Below are 12,219 nucleotides of genomic sequence, written 5' to 3' on the forward strand. Positions count from 1 at the left end.
CCAGGAAACAGCCTGTTGTAGGAATGAATGCAATACTGTCACACATGTGGGGTGCTCAGTGATCACAAACATATTAGCTGCCTGCTCCTTATTCCTCTAGTTACTGTGGATTCTTGGCTTTCACACTGCCTATCAGTGGGGCTTCCGAGCTTGTGGTTAGGTTCGAATAGCTCTAGAGCATGACGGAATCACAAACCCCAACACTGACTTTCTGGTTTGACCATCAGCTGGAACTAGGCACAGATGGGAAGAGGTGGGCTATGACTGAGAAAGCAAGAAATGAGAGTCCCCACCTTGAGGACCGGTAAGCCCTCAAGCTAGAAAGTTCCTCGAACAGCCTCAGTCTCCGTTCCCAAAACATCCATTTCTTACTTAACATTCCCAGGCTGCCTCCTTAAATCCTAAAGGGTGAAAAGACTTCATCAAAAGACCTTATCTAAAATTCTTAAACTTCTATTTCTGATCAAAAACATTTTTAAATAGAAACCATTTTAACTTGAAATTGTGCATATTTATAGGTTAGGATGTGATGCTTCAATACACATATACAATGTCTAATAGCCAATCAGGGTGAATACATCTCCTCAAACATATCATATTTTATGGCGAAAACATTGAAAATTCTACCTCCTAGTTTTTAAACTAGACAAACATACGACACATGGGCATATTCACTATCATACTAGTATAAATAAAAGCCTAGAAATTCTCCCTTTTAATATTTTAATGTTCCAATTTTATTCAGAACTGCTTATCAAGAACACCTGAAACACATCGAGAGTTCAGAAAAAAAATGTAACCATTAAAAATCATCACTCATAAGTGTTCTCTATCCAAAAGGAAGAGTATGAACCTGTTTTCTAGGGATCTTCTCAGCATGTGTCTGGCTCATGGTTGGTTGGATGTGAGTGAATCTTTGTTTTGGATTGGGAGCTTGACCCAAAAGAACAAAACAAGGCTTAGGATTCAGACTACTTGGGGCTGAGAACCATTGGAACTGGGCAGGATCTCGCAATGACTTTGATGGTGTGTTTTGCTCAGGGCTCTGCCTGTATGTCCTTTTATATGAGACCCCATTCACTCTTAAGATGTTAACATGCACTGAAGCCTTCCTTCATTGGGATCACAGACACAGTTAACAGTCTGTTGAGTTGGCCAGGGTGCTCTGAAGAGTACCATGTGCAAGAAGTATGAACAGGTAACTTTCAGATGGCATCTGAGCCACCGCTGTGCTGTTTTCTCCTTTTAAGGCTGGAAACATTCTGACTTAAAAAATTTTAAAAGCAGAGCAATTATTCTGAGTTAGTTACCATCCCCTGAACTGAATATTTGACTTAATTGTTCTACCTGGCTCCATTAGTCACAGGATCTGTGAGCCCTGAAATCTTAATTTACCGTAAAAAATACCGGGCAATGATGTGACTTAATGGAAACACGCAGGTGATCAGTAGCAGAGCCATGGCCTGAACCTGTGACTGCAGAATCCAAGCTGGAGCATCTGCCCCAGCGGTTCCTAAGCAGTAACACGTGACATCTTGGGAGAACAAGTGTGAAGTCACAAGTGGTCTCAGTTGGGACAGAGCCTTGTGTTATTATTTTTAATTTTTTTAGAACATTTATTTTTATTTTAAAGGTGGATTCCCACAGAGAGAAGGAGGGACAGAGTGAGAGATCTTCCAATCCCTAGTTCATTCCCTAAATGGCCCTAACAGCTGTTGCTGAGGCAATCTGAAATCAGGAGCCAGAGAATTCTTCCAGTTACCCACATAGGTGCAGGGGCCCAAAGACTAGAATTTTCTTTTGCTGCTTTTCAGGCATATCAGCAGGAACTGGAGCAGCCAGGACTCGAACTGCGATTCATATGGGATGCTAACACAGGTTTAATCTACCGTGCACCAGTCCCAAGGCCTTGTTTTTAAAGGGAAAAATGATGTCCAACTATGTATTCATGTTATTTTACTTTCTCAAATTTACATAAATTAGGAAAAAAGGCTACAAGCTATAGATCTAGCAAGAGAATTAAAAGGCAAAGTTACAAACCAAACTTTTTAAAATTATGAAACTAATGAAACCTAAATTAATGTTATAAATGTATAGAAAAGAATTTTTTCTTTGAAAACTAAGATTTTCAATGTCAGGTGTACTGATACAAAGTATTAATGTCACATCCACTCTTGTACTTAAACACACTCAATGAAAGAGTATTAGATGACTCCAAAGGTCTTTCTCTTTGTTGAGGTCATTCAGACCCTGTACTTTCCTAAAAATCCTGCTCAGGAATAAGATGTCATTTTAAGTGAGGGGTTGGCCATCACCAAGCAAAATGGTCTTGTTAACTTGAGGGTAAAGTTTACATTACAGCCTCACCAATGGGTTTTGAATCAAATTACTACTGGAAGTAGAAGAACAAAAGGCATTTGCCACCCTCTCATGGTTTTAAAGAAGCATCTACAATGACATAATCTGTGCAGCCCAGTTTGCTGCAAGGTAGAAAGAGCCCTGACAGCTACGGGGCAGGAAGACTCTCCTGAAATCAGACTTTCCTGGGGCATCATGTTCCCTCAAAGGAAGGACTCACACTGGCGTGACTATCAAAACACTAAGTGGTCATTCATTTGGCCCAGTTCGGGTATGCAGTCATGTTATTATCAAAGTGGAAAAGCAAAATGGTGCCAATTCAAATGCTCTCGTGCAAATTCATGAACTTCGGAAATATGTTCACAGATGCACACAGAGAGAATAGGGGCCAAGAACAGAAAACCGATTCCCTTGGATCTAGCCCTCTGGTTTTCACTAATTAGCTGTTTGACCTTTTTCAAGACAATTCTCTTGAATTGTAGGTTTTACATTGTAATTATGAATTAATTAAAATACATGAACTTAACATTTAAAAAAATTCCAGATTCTAAATTTTGGTATAACTGTCCATATTTACAGCTCCTACATCTTACTTCCTTGAGAACTCCATAAACCCCCAAATTAAGGAATCAAAAATATTTTACAGGCAATGAAATACTATCATTTAAATGTATTACCACAAAAAGTTAATAATGTTGCTACAATAAGGGATCTATTTTACTTTCACGTAGTACTGTAAGAACACTAAAATTGTAGAAGTGTGGACTGGATATGAAAAATAAAGGAATTTGAACTGAGTCGCTCTCTTTACATCTGTTTTATGTTGGGGATTTTGCACATGTACTTTAAAAATTTCCTTGATGTATCTCACGCATCTCTCCAGGCCCCATGGGCTTCTGAGTCCTCAGCTACTTCTTTGGTGGTGCCACTCCAAAAAGATATCTTTCATCCTCCCACCATGACCAACTGGCTGGACTTGGGACCTAGTCAGCTTCTCCTACACATGCCCAGATCACTCTCCTTGACCGACACTCAGATGTGCACCCCAGATGAACTGCCACAAACCTGGGGCTTCAGGATATCCAGGGCTTCTGTACTTGAGTGCAGTCACACTATGGGGATGGGAAGTGGCTGGCGAAGCAACTGTATGAAACAATGCACAATGTGTTTCTTTCTAAGACAGACTTTGATTAATGGAGCAGGAGATGGAAAGATCATTCCCCACATTTCTTCCAAATGGCCAGTCTAACACATCACTCTCCCTAGTTCTGGTCTACTCATAGCAAAGTGTGTGCACCTGCTAGGTAGCCACTGGGTCACTGCTACAAAGCAAACAGCAACAACCCAGCACTCTGTTCCCCTGTATGGCATCCTTGTCTTTTCTGCCTCATGTTCCTCCAGTCTCACTGTCTTGGATTTCACCTCCTTCCCAATAAAGCACAAACATTTCAAGGTTGCCTTAAAATCTAGACAAGTTGGGCCAAGACTTAACAAACAAAAAACCTAAACCAAACTAAAAAAAACTGCTGTTATTGTTCAACCTTCCCAATTACAGATGTCCAAAACACAAATCTAACCCCTGGCTTAATCTCCGAAATAATCTTAATAAGTCAGTAGTCTCTCCACAATCTATCATCAGCTTTTGTCACTTCCTACTTGCCATTTGAATCAGCTTTTAACTCCCCATCATCTATGGCTGCGCCATCGTGTCTATGTTTGGATGAGAAATCCCCTCTGCCTCTACCTGGCATGGGGGATCTACCAATCTTTGTTTGGGTTATTTTCACCCATTCTCATTGAAGTAATTTGAGTTTGTATTCCTCAATGCTTTGACAGCTTGAGGCAAGGGATAATGTCTTACTATCAAAATCTTGCATAACTCCTAACCTACATAGTTGGTAGTCTCTAAGTATTAAAGTACTAATGGAGGTTCAGAAAAGATAAAGAAATAAATGCCACCATACTTGACAGTGGCATAGCCAAGAGGAACACTTAATATGCTCATTCTATTGCTTCTATATTTTCTATCTAGAAAGTGCTTTAATTTCTTCCCAACATCTACTTCACTGACTTATGCATCAATTCAGTCATCAACTATTCATCGTCTATGTGTGTGCTCCGTCGATGGATATACAGAATTCAACCCCTTCTAAACCTTCTGGCTTCTTAGATCCCAATTTCTAGAACTACCACAGACTCTGGAGCTTTGAACAAAGTTACAGGCTTCAGAGTCCAAGGCCAGGAGTTCAGAACACTAAAATTTTAATAAACTTCAATTATTCATTGGTGTTGTGATATTAAGCTGTCACTTAAACTCTTTTTGCTTTAGTTTCCGATGAAGATATTTTTCAAATGTCTTCTTTCTGCATACTTTTGTAAGAACACAGGAATAATAGATGAAAAGTACTTTGAAAAAAGTTGAAAGTGCCATATATAAATATAATATCTGGCTATATTATCACACTTCTACTATCACATTTAATTCGAAATGGGAAAATTTAACCTGCACTGGATTCACATCTTCAGTCTATCAATAGATTAATCAAAACAGGCTCAAAACTGAAAGAGAATCCGGAGTTACTTTCCTTTAGTCCACAAATGGAAAAATTATAGCTTAGAGAATTCTAGTGATGGCAAGAACTTGAGCCACATTTCCTGACTTCCATATCAGAGTTTGAAATTCTTTATACCTTATATAAAAAGCATTAGACACATTTGAATTTTTTGACAACATGAAAGGAACGTTACTCATCTTTATTTACTGATAGTTCCTCCCCTGAGAACTGAAGAAAAACATCTCAGAATTCTCATCACCTTTCTTCTCCTGGCTGGACCACTTGCCTGCTCTGACAACCTTGCCAACAACTTTTCTTCCCAAATGAAAGTCTTGTCATTAACACTCTGGTGGTCCATATGTAAGTCCTCTGGGTTACAGAAAGTAAAGATTAGTACAATCTGGAATTACTTTTAAGTAAAGGACAGACAGAAACCCAAAGCTGTCATTATGTATCCTATGCAACAATACAGGGGAAGTATATACACTTCCATACACCTGAAGTGTCACACGTGGTCTGCAAGTATTTCCAGGCTACAATAGGAGCCATATAACATGAAAAGGTCAGAAGCGGCCCCATTACAGGTGCACATGTGCCCTGTGTGTTCATGCAGGACCTGCTAAAGGGATTTACAGATCATATACTCTAGTTTTCACTAATCTAATCCTCACAAAATGGACAGTTGGTTTTAAAAGATCCCAATAAAGGAACTGTGGATTGAAGATAATGCTGATCAAGCATGCTCAAGTGAGCGACAATACCAAGCAAGAATGTGCAGGACCCGTACTTCCACCCCTACTTGAACTCTGAGGCAGCCGCATTTTGATTCACAATCCCATGGTGGCATAATCAGATCTGGCCAGAATTCACATCCCAAATGGTCAGAAAATAAGCAATTTATGCCTACTCTCTAACAATGAACTTCCACGCATGTGTTATGTCTTACGGTATTAGTTAATGACATTTTGAAGTAATGATTGGCACAACACTTGAAACCCTGAGAACAGGAACATGTTTTTACAGGTTTTCTTTGTGGGAGCTTTCCCACAATTACCTAACATTCTACATATTGCAACCTAAATTTCACAATAAAATTAATGAATGAAACATTTTGAGATTTCTTAGTACATGAGAACTAGTTATAGTTGTATGACAACTAGTACATTAGTCATGCCATCATGACACTGCAAAATGCTAAATGCTTTTAAGATCTATTTCTACTGTCAGAAGTTGTTACTGTTCAACTGCCTCTGGGGAGACTGCTTCGTCTTCTATAAACCTAGAACATTCCCTCCATGTAACACCGTAATGTATATATGGTAGATCATGGAAATTGTCCTTGGAAATTTTTGCCTATTATTTAATAAATATTATGAGTATAAAGTTACTAGTTTTTTCCTTCAAGTTTTTTTTCCTAGTAACTCATGAAAGAAACTAAAAATCATGAAACATTTAAGTTGAGCTTATGAAAAATCAATTAAAAAAATCAATGACAACACGCATCTTTAAATGTTGGCACTTTCCTTCATGAACTACTCCACTCGATTTATGGCAAGAAAGAAATAATTTCATAAAGAACTCTCTTTAGCTACAGATCTCCTGTCACCGTGCTTGCAAATTAACGATGTACAAGACTGCTCAATCATACCGATGTGGGAAGTTATAAAAATCGCTTTTATTCTGGCAACACAAATAAAAAAGTTCCAAATCAGAATTGATACTGTCAAACACTGAGAGGGTGGACTTTCAATCTTGAAGTAATGTAAACTTATGGGCCCGGCAGCGTGGCCTAGCGGCTAAAGGCCTTGCCTTGAACGCACCGGGATCCCATATGGATGCCGGTTCTAATCCCAGCAGCTCCACTTCCCATCCAGCTCCCTGCTTGTGGCCTGGGAAAGCAGTCGAGGACGGCCCAATGCATTGGGACCTTGCACCCGCGTGGGAGACCCGGAAGAGGTTCCTGGTTCCCGGCTTCGGATCAGCGCGCACCGGCCCATTGCGGCTCACTTGGGGAGTGAAACATCGGATGGAAGATCTTCCTCTCTGTCTCTCCTCCTCTCTGTATATCCGGCTTTCCAATAATAATAATAATAATAATAATAATAAAGAAATGTAAACTTAGTTAAAATCAAAGCCAAAGTTTGCTTTTTCCATTGCCCAGTAAGCCTGAACATCCGTGTGCACCTATGCAATCTTCAGTCTCTTTCCAAAAGCATTCAATAGTCACAGATTTACTTGGTCAGATCTAGCCAGTTTACACTGTTTTTTTTTTTGGTTTTTTTTTTTTTTTACTCATACCTTGTCAATAAAAATGTTGCTAAAATTAAACTCTCCATACAAGCTTACGTTTGAAGTCTTCTGTTATCATGGACAGTACCAAGTGGATAGGCCTTTGAAAATGATGCAATAAATAAAACCAGTAGCAATCCACCCAGCTAAAATAAATGTACCCCAAATCAATGGCACTTTATGGATAAGCAAGCATTTTGCATGATAATGAATAATGCTATAAATCTTGCAATATTGGATTGCAAATAACTCCAAGGGAATAAAATTGTATGACATGGGATTTACTTATTCTGCACGTTCACAACAACTTGCTCTCTGACAGCACTCTTTCTTGGCAATTTACCACAGCTGTCAGCAGCCAATTTGTTCAGATTACCGCTCTGCATAAAAGTGTAACAATCACGAGGATTTATTAGCTGATTATCGTAAAGGTGGCAGTCCATCTTGCTTGCCAAAATGCAGGTGATCAGAAAGTTAAATAATTACATGCAGATTAAGGTGATTTCACCTTCCCTTGAAATGAGTAGTTCAGTGACAGGTAAAGTTCGTCGTTCAAACTTGCAATAGAGTGTATGTTCCTCAGGTTATCCTCATTGACTCTGGTGTTTCAGGGAGCATTTCACAGCTTTAGGAGAACTTGCAGAATGCAAGAGCGATCATGAAATGAGGGTGAACTGGAGAGCCAGAAGACCTGCGTGTGAAATGCAGACTCATGGTCCCAGTTGCACACTCACCGAGCAACTCCCTCCTCGCCTTGGTTTCACTATTTGTATCTGCAAAACGGGTTCAATGTTGTTACTCCTGAATGTTGACAAATCCTCGCCTTGCACGGGCCGGGATCCCTTATGGGCGCCGGTTCGAATCCTGGCAGCCCCACTTCCCACCAGCTCCCTGCTTGTGGCCTGGGAAAGCAGTTGAGGACAGCCCAAAGTCTTGGGACCCTGCACCCGCCTGGGAGACCCAGAAGAAACTCCTGGCTTTGGATTGGCTCAGCTCCAGCCGTTGCGGCTGCTTGGGGAGTAAACCATAAGACGGAAGATCTTCCTCTCTCTCCTCTCTGTATATCTGCCTTTTCAATTAAAAAAATTAATAAATCTTTAAAAAATTCTCATGCACTTTGAAAAAGATTTACTTTTTTATTTAAGAAGTAGATTGGGGGAAGGGAGGGAGGGAGGGAGGGAGGGAGAGAGAGAGAGAGAGAGAGAGAGAGAGAGAAATAAATAAATATCTTCCATTCTTTGTTTCAATCCCCAAATAGCTACAATGCCCAGAGCTGAGCTGGTCCAAATCTAGGACCATCTTCCAGGTCTCCTATGTGAGTGCAAGATTCCAAGGATGTGGTCCATCCTTTGCTACTTTTCCAAGCCACAGCAGGGAACTGCATTGGGAGTGGAGCAGCCAGGATTCAAACAGGCACCCATATGGGATCCTAGCACTACAGGTGGAGGATTAGCTTGCTAAGCCATCACGCCTGCACCTGTTTGTGTTTTTTAAAAATGTATTTATTTAAATGAAAGGCAAAGATAGAGAAGGCAGGAGTGATAGCAGGGAGAGGGTGAGAAAGAGAGGAAGAGATAGTGGTATGTTCATCTGCTGGTTCTTCCCCCAAATGCCCATGGTGGCCAGCGTCAGGCTGAACTCAAGAGCCTGGAGCTCCAGCCAGGTCTCATTCTCAGGTGGCAGGAGCCCAAATACTTGGACCATCATACAGGCACATCATCAGGAAGCTGGGTTAGAAGTGGAGGCATAGCTCAATCCTAGGCACTCTGATATGGGATGTGGGATTAACTGTCGTGCCACATGCTTGTCCATTTATTACTTTCATGAAATATGACTGGTGGATACACTGGTGAGTTGTTGTGGCAGGGGAGGAATGGACGGCAGAAATTAATGGCTAATGCTGTTGTCCACATTTACAGCTGATGGTGGCTTCCTTCCACCAGAGCTGGTAGTGATGGAAATGCAGAGAAGCAGTACATTGAGAGGATGTTATGAAGGAGACATTAGCAGGTTGCTGACAGAGTTGATGAGAGTGAGAAGGGGAAAACAGCCACCAAAAATGGCTTCCAAGCTTTTGGCTTTAGCCAAACCAGAGAAACTGAAGGGAGAGTAGACCTAAGGCTGGTGGGGGTGGAAGCCTGGCTCTGCCGATGCTCAATGGAAGCAGCTTCCCCGACTTCTGGGTGGCGACACTGAGGAGGCTGCCCGGCAGGCCCATGTGGAACTGAGAGCTCTGGAGGGAGATACATGATTGTGTTACTGACCTACAGAAGCCTCAGAGTCTGGAGTAGCGGATACAGCCCGATAAGATGCCCCAGAAGGAACAGGGAATGTTTCCAAAACTAGCATTGCAGGGGGTGCGGAAGGAGCACACAGGAAGCTGAGAGGAGGGCCAGTAGAGGGTGACTTCCCGGAAGCCAGGGACAAACGAAGCATCAGTCACCTTTCCACACTGCTGCTGGGGGAAGTGGGACGAAGATGGCAAATGCTCTCTGCCCTCAACAACTCGGTGGTCACAGGTGACTAGAACAGTTTGGGTAGGTTGTGAGTGTAAAGGCCTGACTGTAAAATCAAACCCTGTTACTGGATTTTCATTTATAAAACATATTTTTAAAAGTACACACACACACACACACACATATATGGCAAAAAGTGGAAAATAAGGTAGACGGTAATAAAACCATAGCAGAGGCAATCTAATCCATACAAGTACCCCAAAATTTGGGATTCCATTTAGATGGTACCATTTACAGAGTGTTATTAGGTATTGAAGTGGTGGCATTACTCTCTATGGCCAATTTAAATTTACTCAGCAGTAATCAGTGGGCTACCAGAACAGTGTAGAATATTTAAACTAATAAAGACATCGAATACTGTAATAATAGGGTACAAAAGAAGACAAAAGGCTACCATAACAGTTTTACTTCTGTTACTTTACTCTCAGAACTCACACGTAATTGGAATGCAAGTCAAATGCATTCTAAGCTATTCTTGGAGTTAAGGAACTCTTTTGTAATCTGCATTGTCTCCTCTGTCTGTTAGTCTGTAACCTTCAAATAAACAAACACAACTTTCAAGCCATTTAGGTATAATGATATGCTTGCCAGTGACAAGATGTATTTAAAGTTCAACTTAACAAACATAAAGTTAGACAGTGAGAGCTTCCCATGTTATTCAGACATGATTTGAAATGAGTATTTCCCCAGTCATTCCCTTCACCTGCAGTGGACATCTTTGTTAAATCAGCAGAACACACGGCACGTTTGGACAGTGCACCTTCGATGACCTCCAATTTAACAACAATTCTCCCTCATTTGGTTTCAACCAACACTACGTCTGTGTGTTCCCTTCTTTCTGACTCTAAAACTTTGGGATCTATTGTGGTTTTTTAATAATATGTTGACCATTTGAGAGGTCTTCAAAATGTTTACAGGAGATGCCTATTCTATAAAAACTCTGCACGGACTTCAAAAACTCATGTACTCACCTTTTAATTTCATTAATACAATAAAAAAACAGGTTTCTTTTTCCAAATTACAAGATACCCTCCTAATCTTCCTCAGCTACTTCAGAAGCACTCCTATGATCTTTCATTCAGTTTTCTGTCACTGTCCTCTCCGCATTTGCTAAACTGCAGACGAAGCCGTAGAAACAACGTGAGATGAGATGAACACATATTCCTCTGCCAACCACTTCTACCTTAGAAGAACCGCTAACACCATCAAGTGAGGCAGAGGCAAAAAACTGTACCAAATGGGGTGAGAAATTGTCATACTTTGAAAATGTGGAAAAAATAGATGTAAGAGGTACCTGTCACAGTAAAATGAAATAGAAAGTGAAATAGAAGGACTTTGTTTAATCTATACTCAGATGAACAGGAAGCCAGTATGTTGCACAGCATAATCATCTTCATTATTTTACCAATATATGGAAGTTGGAATATAATATTATATATTATAATATTATAATATTATAATATAAATAATATAATGAAATCATGGGAGCAAGTTACACATGGCCATCACTATGATTATCCTGTAGGCACCAAAGATAACCAATGTTGTCATATACCGTGAAAATGAACTAATCATTCAAGAAATAGTTGGACATTACCTCACCAAAGAGCTAATAGCCTATTAAAGGAGACAGGATCATGAACACACAATCACAGAGGAATGTGTCCAGTGTGTTAACAGATGTGCATTGCTACTTCCTAGTAGTAATCCCCAAACAGAACATAACAAAGCCTAAAGAAAACCCTGAAAACAGTGCTCACTCGAGGGAAAGATATGCAAAGAAGGCCTGTACTTTAAAAAGGACTCAATTAGAATATAACATTGATTATAGTGTTTTTTCAAATTCCATTTTATAAGCAAAATAGGAAAGATTAACAGAAACTAACTAATTGTCAACCTTTTACTTTAGAATCCTATGATGAAAATGACTGCTCAAAACATATGGCAAAACCTTAAACCAGCAAGCACATACATTGGCTTGGATTCCTATTCTTACTTTTTAAGAGTAAAATTCCTTTATTGTTAATACATATGCATTTTCGTCAGAGTATACACTTAAGGACTTGGAATTCACGTGAGCCACAATCAATAAGTACTCTTAAACTTACTGTATAATTTCTTTTATCTTGTTATTTACTGGCTGTTCTCAAAGTATTCTGTTACCAATGCACACACCCAATTTTCCAAAAATACATTTTAAAAATCAGCTTTAAAATAGGAAAATTCTGATTCAAGTTATCCTACAAAAATGAGCTTGACTTGGTGAAGAAATGTCACGTTAGAAATACTTCTTTCTTAATTGCGTTTTCAGATGTATATGCATCTGCCCCACTTAACGCGCTCCTTTTGCTAACTCACAGGAACTCTTTTACAGATTTATGAACTCCCAAAAGATTATAAAGATTCCCTTCCTTGTAGGGAGTTGTAAGAAATAATGTATTTCATGGTCACAATACGCTTTGTGAAAATAAATATGGTCTGAGATCACTGTAGAGCCTGAA

At 40.0% G+C, this 12,219-nt stretch overlaps 1 protein-coding gene across 12 annotated transcripts in view; it reads right to left on the reverse strand.

Annotated features, from left to right (window-relative positions):
* MCTP1 (multiple C2 and transmembrane domain containing 1) overlaps positions 1–12,219 on the reverse strand; it is a 425,601-nt gene that overhangs the window by 170,831 nt on the left and 242,551 nt on the right. The gene's annotated exons all lie outside the window — the stretch shown is intronic.

The sequence above is a fragment of the Ochotona princeps genome, chromosome 28 (assembly GCF_030435755.1).
Source record: "Ochotona princeps isolate mOchPri1 chromosome 28, mOchPri1.hap1, whole genome shotgun sequence".
NCBI lineage: Eukaryota > Metazoa > Chordata > Mammalia > Lagomorpha > Ochotonidae > Ochotona > Ochotona princeps.